Source organism: Crinia signifera, chromosome 5, assembly GCF_055691185.1.
Source record: "Crinia signifera chromosome 5, ASM5569118v1, whole genome shotgun sequence".
In the NCBI taxonomy this organism is placed as follows: domain Eukaryota; kingdom Metazoa; phylum Chordata; class Amphibia; order Anura; family Myobatrachidae; genus Crinia; species Crinia signifera.
The window spans coordinates 50858078-50870360 of record NC_139221.1 but is presented as its reverse complement, the minus strand read 5'-3'; the positions used below and the strand labels follow the sequence as shown (position 1 = coordinate 50870360).

Here is a 12283-nt window from a genome sequence, read left to right as displayed (position 1 = left end):
GTGGTTCCCAAACTTTTTTGCATCACGGCACACTAGATTATCTGAATATTTGTCAAGGCACCCCTAGGTGCAAAGTTTGCTACCGAGAATTTCAGAAAACAATATTAAATTAAATAAGTTGTGCTTATATGTCATCCTTAGTTCCAGATATGTGGTGAGGGACAGGATTCACTTCTGTGAATACCATATTTTAAAACTGGAAGCCACAAGCAGTGCTTTTACCTATTACATTGACCATAAATAATTTGAATCGGTTCTGGACCACCAAACCGAGGTGCCTCGGAGCAAGTGCTCCGAGGCACCCCAAGTAGACTAGGCGCACAGTTTGGGAACCCCTGCTCTATGGTTTCAGCTGAACACCTGAGTCTCCAGAAAGCTTCCTAGCTGTTCCCATTGGTCTATATCAAGTGTCCTAGTCATCTCCAATTACCATTGGTCAATCATCTTCTGCTTCGAACCTTCATTGCTCATCATTTGCTACTGCTCATTCCCAAGATCCACCCGCTTCTACTAGTAACCTTTCAGAGAGCAGACCACACCACATATACCACACCAGATTCTCTTAGTACCGCATTCCAGTATTTTTAGTTTCCTGTATCCCTTCAGTTCCATACGATTGGTTCCAGTAAACTCCAGCTCATACCCGTTCCAATCCAGTCTCCATTACCCTTCAGTGAGAGCCAAATCCAAGAACTCTACCGGTTCTAGTCCGGTATTCATTACCCTTTGGTTACAGCCAAGTCCAAGAACTACACTGGTTCCTTTCCGGTCTGAGGGGCAGATTTATTAAGCTCGGTAAAGTGATAATGTGGCTGTTACTTTATCACCGGCTAATCAGCTTCTAACAGTGAAGTTACAGGCTTGGTTTGAAAAACTACAGGTAGGAGCTGATTGGCCAGTGATAAAGAGCAGACACTTTATCACTTCACCGAGCTTAATAAATCTACCTCTCAGTTATTATTCAGTTTCCACTAATTCATAGACTTTGCATTTTTCTTCAATAAAATATAGTTGGATTATACTTACCTCTTCTGGAATACATCTTCTCAGCCACACGTTTGGGATCTGCACTACACCTCCTTCCCTGAGGTCCACCCACCTGGGTGGGTAAAGTTTATCTATAAGCCAAGCTTCCAATACTTTCCAGCCCCAGGCCAAGTACAAGCCTCAGGCGTGACACCCTCATAGCACTCTTTTCAGTAAAGCCCCTCTTTCATTACAGCACCACTCACCTCTCCTGGTACAGCACCCATCATAGCAAACACTGCTCTCCCCACACAGACCCTTGGAAAACCACATAACTCACAGTCCCCTCTCAGTTCACATGTAGAATAAAAACCTGTTCCACGAATACATGGGTCAGTGATCCCTCTAATCACAGCTCAATTGGAACCGACCAAGAAGGCAGCAGCAGGTTATGCAGCACAGTGGATGTGGGCCATGTAGTAGCAGAAGGTGTCCCTGTGCCTTTGCGGTGTACGATGTGTAATTGGCAATTGCACGGCCTGTCTCAGAAGTATTTGCATACTTAATGGTGCAACTGATGGTAGAATCTACGGATGCACCACTCAGTATTCCAGCTTGTATAGACACGAAAAGTGGGCAGGTCAGTCGTTGGCAGTGGCGGATTCAGGGGGGGGGGGCACCCGGGCACGTGCCCCCTTTCATTTCATTTTGTAGCTGAGGTCCAGGGCTTTCCAACGAGCCCAGCCCCGTGTCTGTAGCCCCCCGGGAACTCGAGATATCGCCTGGCAAAGCTGTAACGTTTTTTCCCCATAGGATAATATGGGACCCTTCAATTCGGACCCCCACCCGGTTCCGACGGCTGCCAGTTCCGGCCCTGGCATCACAGAAGCTTGTGGTTGATCTCATGCAATTCCAATCGCTGAGCCTTCAAAATGTTACCAGGCTGGTCCATATCGGTCAATTGGTTCCAGAGATATTGCGCGTAAACCAATTTTTTTATTTTTGAAATGTAATTTCATGGCTGTTCATGTTCTTTGAGGGCAGATTACTCTGGAACCAAACGTTTCAGTTTTACTGGACCAAAATCATTCAAAGCCCACTTAAAAGTTCTTCAATATGATACTTGTCTCATGTAAATGGGTCAGCTGCTTCCGAAGATATAGCCGGTTAAATGAGATAACTGGTTAAAGGGGAGGGGGGGGAGAGGTGGTTTTCTCTCCCCCTCACCATAGGCGTGCGCACAGGGGGTGCCGGGGGTGCACAGGCACCTCCGCACAATATCAGCACTTCCTAATGACCGGCAGTGGCAGTGCCCCCTCCCCCGGCCGCCTAGCAGTACCTGCGCTGGACTGGGCTCCTTCAGCAGTCAGCAGGACCTCTCCCCCCCCCCCTTTAACCGTGATTGGGCCACGCCCCTGCCTTTTCCTGTGCCCGGGTGAACTAGTGCAGCTGCAGTAGTAGTGAAGTAGTGCAGCTGCAGGCCACCTAGCAGTACCTGCGCTGGGCTGGCCTGGGCTCCTTCAGCAGTCAGCAGGACTCGAGGTTTCAAAAACGGGCGTGGCCACGGGGGGTCCGTGGTTAGGCCACGCCCCTTCCTTTTCCTGTGCCCGGGTGAACTAGTGCAGCTGCAGTAGCCCTGTAGCCTACTGTTCTGTGTCAGGCTCACAGGATGGCTCCTGGCTGAAACCTGAAGGTAATGTATGCAGAGATTGGGGAGTGTGCCATTTATTGTGAGGGAGTGGGCTGTGTGTGAGAATGTAGTGAGGGGAACAGGGGGCCTGATTCAGGATCACTCACTAAGCATCAATCTTTTGCTGCCTAGCAAGCGGAACACCGCCCACGAATAACTGGGAAAACTGTACTGTCCCTGCTGTATTGTTACCTGCCTGGCTGATGCGGTGACCAGTGGTGCCGCTGATGGCTGCCTAGGCACTGTACAGCTCGGCGGGTATTTGTTCCCTGTGTGATAACTGTGCTGTCTCTGCCTATATTGTTAACCACCCGGGGGTCCAGTGGTGCGGCTGATGGCTGCCAAGGCACTGCGCAGCTCAGTGAATATATGTTCCCTGTGTCTATATCACCCAGGGTACATCTAGTGTATACATATAATACATACATTAGTCACTATGCACTGTGTATTGTGACTATAGGTCACTACGTGCAAATATTCGTCACTGTGCTGTGTAATGTGACTATGGGTCACTACGTGCGAATATTCATCACTGTGCTGTGTAAGGTGACTATGGGTCACTACGTGCGAATATTCATCACTGTGCTGTGTAATGTGACTATAGGTCACTACGTGCGAATATTCATCACTGTGCTGTGTAATGTGACTATAGGTCACTACGTGCGAATATTCGTCATTGTGCTGTGAAATGTGAATATAGGTCACTACATGCGAATATTCATCACTGTGCTGTGTAATGTGACTATAGGTCACTACGTGCGAATATTCGTCACTGTGCTGTGTAATGTGAATATGGGTCACTACGTGCGAATATTCATCACTGTGCTGTGTAATGTGACTATAGGTCACTACGTGCGAATTTTCGTCACTGTGCTGTGTAAATGTGAATATGGGTCACTACGTGCGAATATTGGTCACTGCACTCTGTATAATGTGAATATGGGTCACTGCGCACTGTATAATGTGAATATCTGTTACTACGTGCTGTGTAATGTGACTGTGGGTCACTGCGTGCTGTGTAATGAGAATATGGGTCACTATGTGCTGTGTCATGTGAATATGGGTCACTGCGCGCTGTATAATGTGAATATCGGTCACTAAGTGCTGTGTAATGTGACTGTGGGTCACTGCGTGCTGTGTAATGTGAATATGGGTCACTGCGTACTGTGTAAAGTGACTATAGGTCACTACGTGCGAATATTTGTCACTGTGCTGTGTAATGTAACTATGGGTCACTACGCACTGTGTAATGTGATTATGGGTCACTTCCAATGTTCCCTCTAATTTTACGAAGGCTTTGTGCAGAAAAAGATATTGGCTGTGCAACTTTGGAAGGAAATGTACATTTTTGTGCGTCACATAACGTATACAGGCCTAGGTTTCGAGTTCTGTTGAGTTAATAAAGCAATTTGAATGTTTACAGACTTCACACACCACACATATAGACTATAGCAGTGATTTTGCCAGAATGCCAGAATGCCCAGTACACATTATGACACATGCCAGAATGCCCATTACATATTATACCACACATTGTAATGGCTATTACATATGATGTCACATAAGTGTCGCTGGGGGACCCACACGCTGTACACCCTTCACCCATTTAATTCTACTCACCTCATCATCGGTCCGGCAGAGCAGCGGTAAAGACCACTGGGAAAATGACTGCATGCTGTGTAATGTGATTATGGGTCACTACATGCTGTGTAGTGTGAATATGGGTCACCATGCAGCCATTTTCCCAGTGGTCTTTACCGCTGCTCTGCCGGACCGATGATGAGGTGAGTAGAATTAAATGGGTGAAGGGTGTACAGCGTGTGGGTCCCCCAGCGACACTTATGTGACATCATATGTAATAGCCATTACAATGTGTGGTATAATATGTAATGGGCATTATGGCATATGTCATAATGTGTACTGGGCATTCTGGCATAATGTACAATGGGCATCACGGTGTGAGGCGTAATGTGTAATGGGCATCACGGTGTGAGGAGTAATGGGCATAGTGGTCTGAGTCAATGTGTAAGGGGCATCATAGTGTGAGGTGTAATGTGTAATGGGCATCACAGTGTGAGGTGCAACATGTAATGGGCATCACAGTGTGAGGCGTAATATGTAATGGGCCTTACAGTTTGTGGCATAATGTGTAATGGGAATTAAAGTGTTTGGTATAATGTGTATTGGGCATTACGGTGTGTGGCATAACGTGTGTTGGGCATAATGGCATGTGGTATACTATGTAATCCCTATTATCCCTATTTTACAAAAATTTGTCAAGCCCTGGTATAATGTGCAATGTCAATTACTGTGTGTGGCATTATGTGTGATGGGCATTATGGTGTGTGGTATTATGTGAAATGGGCATTATGCTGGGTGGCATTATGTGGAATGGGCATTACTGTGTATTGCATTATGTGTGATAGGCATTATGTTGTGTGGCATTATGTGTAATGGGCATTATGGTGAGTGGCATTATGTGTATGGGCATTAGGGTGAGTGGCATTATGTGTAATGGGCATTAGGGTGTGTGGCATTATGTGTAATGGCCATTACTGTGTAAATTTTCGATGCGCACTGTCCCTGTTTCTGGTGTGTGTGATGGGAATAATTAATCCTGAAGCCCATATACATAAAAAAGTCACCTATTTAGTTTGCATTGATGCCCAGTAGGCAGTGATGGACACGCCCAGTAGGCTTTGATGGACACGCCCAGAAGGCGTGGTGAACATGCCCCTCCAATGGTGCACCCCCTAAGAAAATGGGCTGCGCATGCCTATGCCCCTCACCCCAGAAAATGCAGGGACTAGGCTGGTGTAAAAGGGGCCAACCTGGGAATGCATTTTCTGGTGAGAAAGGGGTATTCTGCAGTGCTCTGAATACAGCCAGGCTCTGCCACTGTCAGTGGCTATCACTTCTGCCTGGCGGCGGCTGTCCCCCATTTACCGGGAGCATGTATTCCCCCTTGGCATTGAACATGTAATCCCACATCGCAACGAGCATGGAACCTCTGGCAATGAGCATGGAACCCTTGGCAATGAGCATGTAGATAAGCATCACTTATGTAGCATAATTTTTAATAGGCATTATGGTGTTTGGCATAATACATAATGGACATAATGGCGTGTAACTTAATGTGTAATGGACATTATGGTGTAAATGTTTAATGCACGCCTTTGGTGGACAATGTCCCTGTTTATGAAGCGTATTGTGAATTTTGGCTTAATCTGTGTGCCATTATGTGAATTCTGGCTCAATCCGTGTGGCATTCGGTGAATTTTGGCTCAATCCGTGTGTAATTATGTGAATTTTGGCTCATTCCATTTGGCATCATGTGTAAGGGGGAAGTATAATGGGGTCTGGTATATTGTTGCATAATGTGTAGAAGTTGTTTATGGTGTTGTAGACTACACTCAAGGACACACCACTGTTGAGTGGCCATACCCCTTTTCCGGAGCGCGCCTTCGGCGCGCGCACAACTACATCCTTCACTTTTGTCGCCATGGTGGGCCTGCGTACTTTAAATACCAGGGCCTATTTTTAATCCCACAATGTACACTGGCACCACTGACACCGCCCTCCCCCAACCCAAACCCTCTTTTATCATGGTGCCCCCCCTGTCATTTTATCCTGGATCCGCCCCTGCCACTGGCTGTGATGAAATCAGCCTGATCGGGGCTGGAGCTGATGTCACACACCCTCCCTCACGCCTGTGCTTTCCCCGGACACGCCTGCAGTTATCTGGCACTCCCATAAAACGGTTGGTTACCACCCTCCAAACGCCGGCATCCTGTCAATCATCTTGTGAGCGGTCAGTGATTATAAAAAGTAGCAGGCCTTCATCGCAGTACGGCCACGCACATGCGTGCTGCAACCCATGCGCATGAGTCGTCTATCAATAATCGGCTGCGTTGTGAATTCGTATAGCAGCGATCAGGTCTGAATCAGGCCCATAGAGCGGTATACAGGCCCTTATTCAGATCTGATTGCAGCACAAATTTGTTCTCAAAATGGGCAAAACCATGCTGCACTGCAGATGGGGCAGATGTAACATGTGCAGAGCTAAATTTGGGTTGGGTGTGTTGAAACTGATCTATATTGCAGTGTCAAAATAATGCAGCCAGTATTTACCCTGCACAGAAACAAAATAACTCACACAAATCTAACTCTCTCTATACATGTTACATCTGCCCCACCTGCGGTGCACATGGTTTTGCCCATTTTGAGTGCAAATTTGTACTGCAATCTGATGTGAATAAGGGCCACCGGGCGGAGTAGAATACAGTGCGGTATATAGAGCAGGATTGGTACAATGCAGATACAGTGCAGATTAGATATAGAGTGGGATTCTTCCCGTACAGCGATGGGAAGGTCAGGCATCACAACCACCAACACCTTTGGACTCTAGTTGGAGGTTTGTGATCACATGTCTTCTTTAGTAGGCAGAGATGTTTGCTGGGCTTTGACAGGTGAAATCTCTTAAAATCTCTAAAGGGGGAGTAGGAGGGCTTGCATCGTCATGTGAAGTCGAACCACCAATCATGAATACAGGCCAGGGCCTTCACCGTTCCTTGCCACTCCGTGTCGTACATGGCACATTGGCAAGTTTACGTTTCTCCTCCAATGATCTTAATTTATTTTTTTGGGTCCTTTTTTTACTCAACTTTGGCTTTTTGGCTTTTACATGCCCTGTACTTTAACACAGGACATCGGCCTTGGCAGACGACATTGATGGCATACAGGGCAGCCATCCGAAATTGTGGGGCCTGGGACTGACAAAATAGGCAGGGTTCCCCCCACCGCCTATTGTTACACAAAATATTTTAGTCAGATATTTTGGCAGAACTCCGAAAGGAGATAAAGCACCAGCCAATGAACTGTGTTTGAAAATGACATTTGGGAATTGATTGGCTGGTGCTTTTTCTCCTTTTTCACCCCACCACACCGGCTTCCTGTCAATCAAATAGGGACCACTTGCGATGAAAAATATCAGATTTTTGTTGCGGTTTGGCGACAGGCATGCGTACTGTGACTCGTATGCATTCACAGTCACTGGATAATCAGTCGCTGTGCAAATTCGCACAACAGCGATCAAGTCTGAGTAACCCCCAATGTGCAGGGCATAATTGTGCAGGGTTTAATGTGCCGGGCGTATTGTGCAGGGTATCACGGCATACCTCCCAACATGGCCCATTCCAGCAGGGCCGAAATTCCCTGTTCCTGGACTTCCTTGCCAGTGGCAGAGGTGGGGCGGCAGCACAGTCCAATATTCAAATAAGGAAGCCACGTCTGCTTTCAGTGAGTCCCAGGCTGTGATATTTGATGTGAAAGTTGGTGTGGCTCCCTTATTTGAATGTCGGGATAAGCTACCGGTGCCATATCGCCACATTATGTCACATACAGTAACATACTGTACCTCCCAACATGACTCATTGCAGCAGGGACACATTTTCTCTGTTCCTGGACTTCCTTGTCAGTGGCAGTTGCAGCTGTGGGGCTGCAACTGCCACTGGCAAGGAAGTCCAGGAACAGAGCAGTTTTGTCCCCCCTGCAATGAGTCATGTTGGGAGTTATGTTACTGTATGTGACACAATGTGCGGGGCAATACTGTGCGGGGCATAATTTGTGGGACATAGGGCCTAATTCAGCACGGATTGCTAATCTAAGTAGAAAGCCATCACCCAGACAGAACCCACCCCGTGCAAATCTGCAAGATAATTTGCAAAACTACCACAGATCGCTATCCTCCGAAACCATCAAAAGGATTTTAGCCATCTGTGAACATGTGAATAGCTCTGGGGCTTCACAGAGTGATGATGTCACAGAGCGATGACGTCACAGAGCGATGATGTCACAGAGCGATGATGTCACAATGCACTACTGATCACATAGTCTGAGCTGTTTGGCTTAAGGCTCATATCTTCACAAGAACTGGATGAAGGAAGAAGTTCTCCGTGAAGATGGGCTGTTGTCTTAGCAAGTGCTGTGATGACGATGATGATGTGCAGTGCGCTGCACCTGCAAGATCCCAGAATGCCGATGTCTGCGATAGAGACGTCGATTTCACAATTGAAGATCAGGGATATATCTTATGGAAGATCATTTCCTCACGACCGGCGTTTAGCCACAGAAGGAGAAGATGGCTCAAGCGCCATAGGTTTACACCTAGACTGACCCCCATATCTGAGAAGGAGGAGAAGCTGGAGGTGTCCGATGTGGAACACAATGACACCGGAGGAGAAAGTGTTGGCCCAGGGAGCGGCACAGTGGCGCCTGGCACCGGGCACACAGAACTGGAGGGATTTGACCCCTATAACAACATAATGTTGATGCTTATGCTATCCTGGCTAATCAGACTGTATATATATATCCGCACTGCTGCAGATCGGCGGTGAGATGGACAGTGTATACCTTTGTGTATTTTTGTATATATTTGTATATATTTGTATATATTCGTATATATTTGTATATATTTGTATATATGGAAATTTGTAAATATTGTACATTATTATAGATAGGATATTTATCTATCTATCTATCGATAACCAAATTACAATAAAACCTTGTACAATAACAGTCCGTGTGTATTATTATTATTATTATAATTTTATTTATAAGGCGCCACAAGTGTTTCGCAGCGCCGTACAAAGGAACAATACAGGGAGACAAAACTTGGCATAACATTGAATAAATAACAAAAATACAGTACAAATAAAGAGCACCACAGTTCAATACACATTACAGCTTAAATGTAAGTAGTGAGGACCCAATCAACATACAACTAGAGGCTTGAGGCCAATGATGGAGATGAGTATGCAGACGAAGATGGTCACTGAGTATTGGAGTAAAGGAGAGCTGTGAGTGAAATGTGAAGAGAAGTGGGCTTTGACAACAGGAGGGAAGAGGGCCCTGCTCGGAGGAGTTTACAATCTAGTAGGAAGGGGAGACAGAAAGATTACAAGAGGTGCAAGCGAGGGGGTGGTGGTTAGATAGCAGGATGTAAACAGGCAAGGGGTCGGAGAACCAGCTGGTTTATGCAGTGGAAGGGTACGCTTTGATGAATAGGTGAGTTTTCAGTGCCCGTTTGAAGCTTTGCAAGGTCGGGGAGAGTCTAATGGAGCGAGGGAGTGCGTTCCACTGAAGGGCAAAGTCCTGTACTCTAGCATGGGAAGCAGTGATCAGGGTGGAGGAGAGACGACAGTCGTCAGCCGACCGTAGAGGGCGGGAGGGTGTATGAATGGAGATGAGGTTAGAGATATATGGAGCAATGGAATTAGAGATGGCCCTGTATGTGAGTGTGAGGTGTTTGAAGAGGATTCTGTAGGGGAATGGAAGCCAGTGCAGATTTTGTTGAAGGGGAGTAGCAGAATTAGAGCGGCGGGAGAGGAAGATAAGCCTGGCTGCAGCATTGAGGACAGATTGGAGAGGAGCTAGTTGGGATTGAACGAGGCCGGTGAGAAGAGCATTACAGTAGTCATGTGTGCGTGTGATGTGTGTGACACAACCCTGGCGCACGCGCTGCTGGCGCACTCCTACACAGACACACATCCAGCAAGTGTTGCTAATTTATATAGCCAGCAATTGTGGTGATTTTATTAACGCCTTTTACAGCCGCACAATGTGACATAAAAGCTCCGACTCAGCCGCACAGTGTTATAGTTATTGGTACTGATGACCGCGACGCCATAAGACGCTGCTAATGCTGAACACAATCCTGCTACATACAACATGTTAAGAGATCATGTGTAACAAGGTGTAACATCCCCCTACTGTACAGTACTCATACCTGGGAGAAGCCCGGAGAGAGGAGTTCAAGCAGGGCTGGACAAGGCTTCGTTTTGGGGGTGGGGCGAGGCTGGCGTCACCAAGCCCCACCCCCCACGACCGGTAGCCACATTAATTATCGGGTCCGTGGATGGGGGAAGGGGTTAAAATGACGCAAAATGCCGCGATTCCTGTCATTTTAGCCCCACCCCCTCTCCGCGGACCAGCAAAATTCGGACATTTTTACCGCAGGGAAGGGGGGCGCAGGGGCTGTTGCTACAATGCGGGAGACTTGCCCACCTTCCCGGGGGCCCGGGAGGGGGACCCAATTTGCGGGACCCTCCCGGCCATTCCGGGAGGGTAGGCAAGTATGACATTACTGTAGGTATAACATGTCACCCCAGAGGTCTGTGCCCTGTATAATAGATAACCATGGTCACATCTCCCCGGCCACTGTTACAGTGTTCCTCAGTAACATACAGTGTCACACTCAGATCAGTCATTACCATGGTCACATCTCCCCGGCCACTGTTACAGTGTTCCTCAGTAACATACAGTGTCACACTCAGATCAGTCATTACTTTTTGCTGTCATTTCTGCCTATGTCTGGGTCTGTTGGAGGGGCCTGAGTCCTGCTCCCCCCTCCTCCGCTGCACGGAGAGTGGAAACCAACTGCCACTGCAACAGCCTCTCTCCCCAGATCAGCACACGCTGCTCAGTACTATGGGCCTAATTCAGGTTGGCTCACAAAAGCAGAATCTCTCTCTAATGGGAAAAACCAAATGCACTGCAGGTGGGGCAGATGTAACATGTGCAGAGAGAATTACATTGAGGTGGGGTGTGTTCAAACTGAAATCTAAATTGCAGAGTAAAAATAAAGCAGCCAGTATTTACTCTGCACAGAAACAAAATATCTCACCCAAATCTAACTTTCTGGGCATGTTTCATCAGCCCCACCTGCAGTGTACATGGGTTTGTCCATGAAAGGAGTTTGCTTTTGCAAACCAACCTGAATCACCCCCTTTGTACTGAGCTGGGGAGAGAGGCACAAATCTAACTCTCTCTGCACATATTACATCTGCCCCACATGCAGTGCAGCATGGTTTTGCCCATTTTGAGAACAAATTTGTCCTGCAATTGGGTCTGAATTAGGCCCTGTATTTGTCCAATGGGGATACAATCCTTTCCAATGTTCCAATACAAATCTGTTGGACAGGGCGGGATCCCCAGCAGCCAATGGTGCACATCGGTGTATGTACAGCATTACTGGTCTATCAGCAAGTGGAGAATAATGTGTATAACTGACCACGGTCCCACAGCCAGATACACCACCAGGTATGGGGGAGAGGTGACAATGTGGCCGGTGTATAGATCTGGGGGTGTATGGCTCGGAATATGAGGGTATATAGGGGTAATATGGGGGTTTATAGTGGTTTATAGGGGTGTATGGTAGTATATGGGGGTGTATGGGGGTATATGGGATCTCCTGCCATAATATAACATTGCGTAGAACCACTTCCAGCCACTGTGACCACCAGGAGTTTATAGAATGCAGGGAAGACCTCAGTAAGACACAGGCATGAAGTAGCCTAGTGTGTCATACTCTATGGGGGTTATTCGGGTTGATTCGCAAGGCTGCGAATTCGCAGCCTTGCGAGTCCACCAAACCCCGCCCGGCGAACGCACCCCCCCCCCCCCCCCCGCCGCCCCAGCAAAGTGCGGCTTCGCCCGCACAGCAGCGAATGGATGTTTTGCATAAACATCCATTCGCTTTGCTGGGGTGTCCGCCCACATCATTCGATGGTCACCGACCATTGAATGATGTTTAGCGTGCACGCATATATAAGTGACTTTTCAGTTGGG

General features: G+C 47.4%; 1 long non-coding RNA gene across 2 annotated transcripts in view; it reads right to left on the bottom strand.

Annotated features, from left to right (window-relative positions):
- Window positions 1-11138, bottom strand: part of LOC146079443 (uncharacterized) — a 44044-nt gene extending 32906 nt beyond the window's left edge. The window contains exon 1 of one of the 2 annotated variants that reach the window (XR_014474532.1): window positions 10927-11138. This is a non-coding gene — a long non-coding RNA (uncharacterized LOC146079443). The remainder of the gene's footprint in view (window positions 1-10926) is intronic. The other variant, XR_014474533.1, reaches the window with a different exon arrangement.
- Window positions 11139-12283: the final 1145 nt, after the last annotated feature.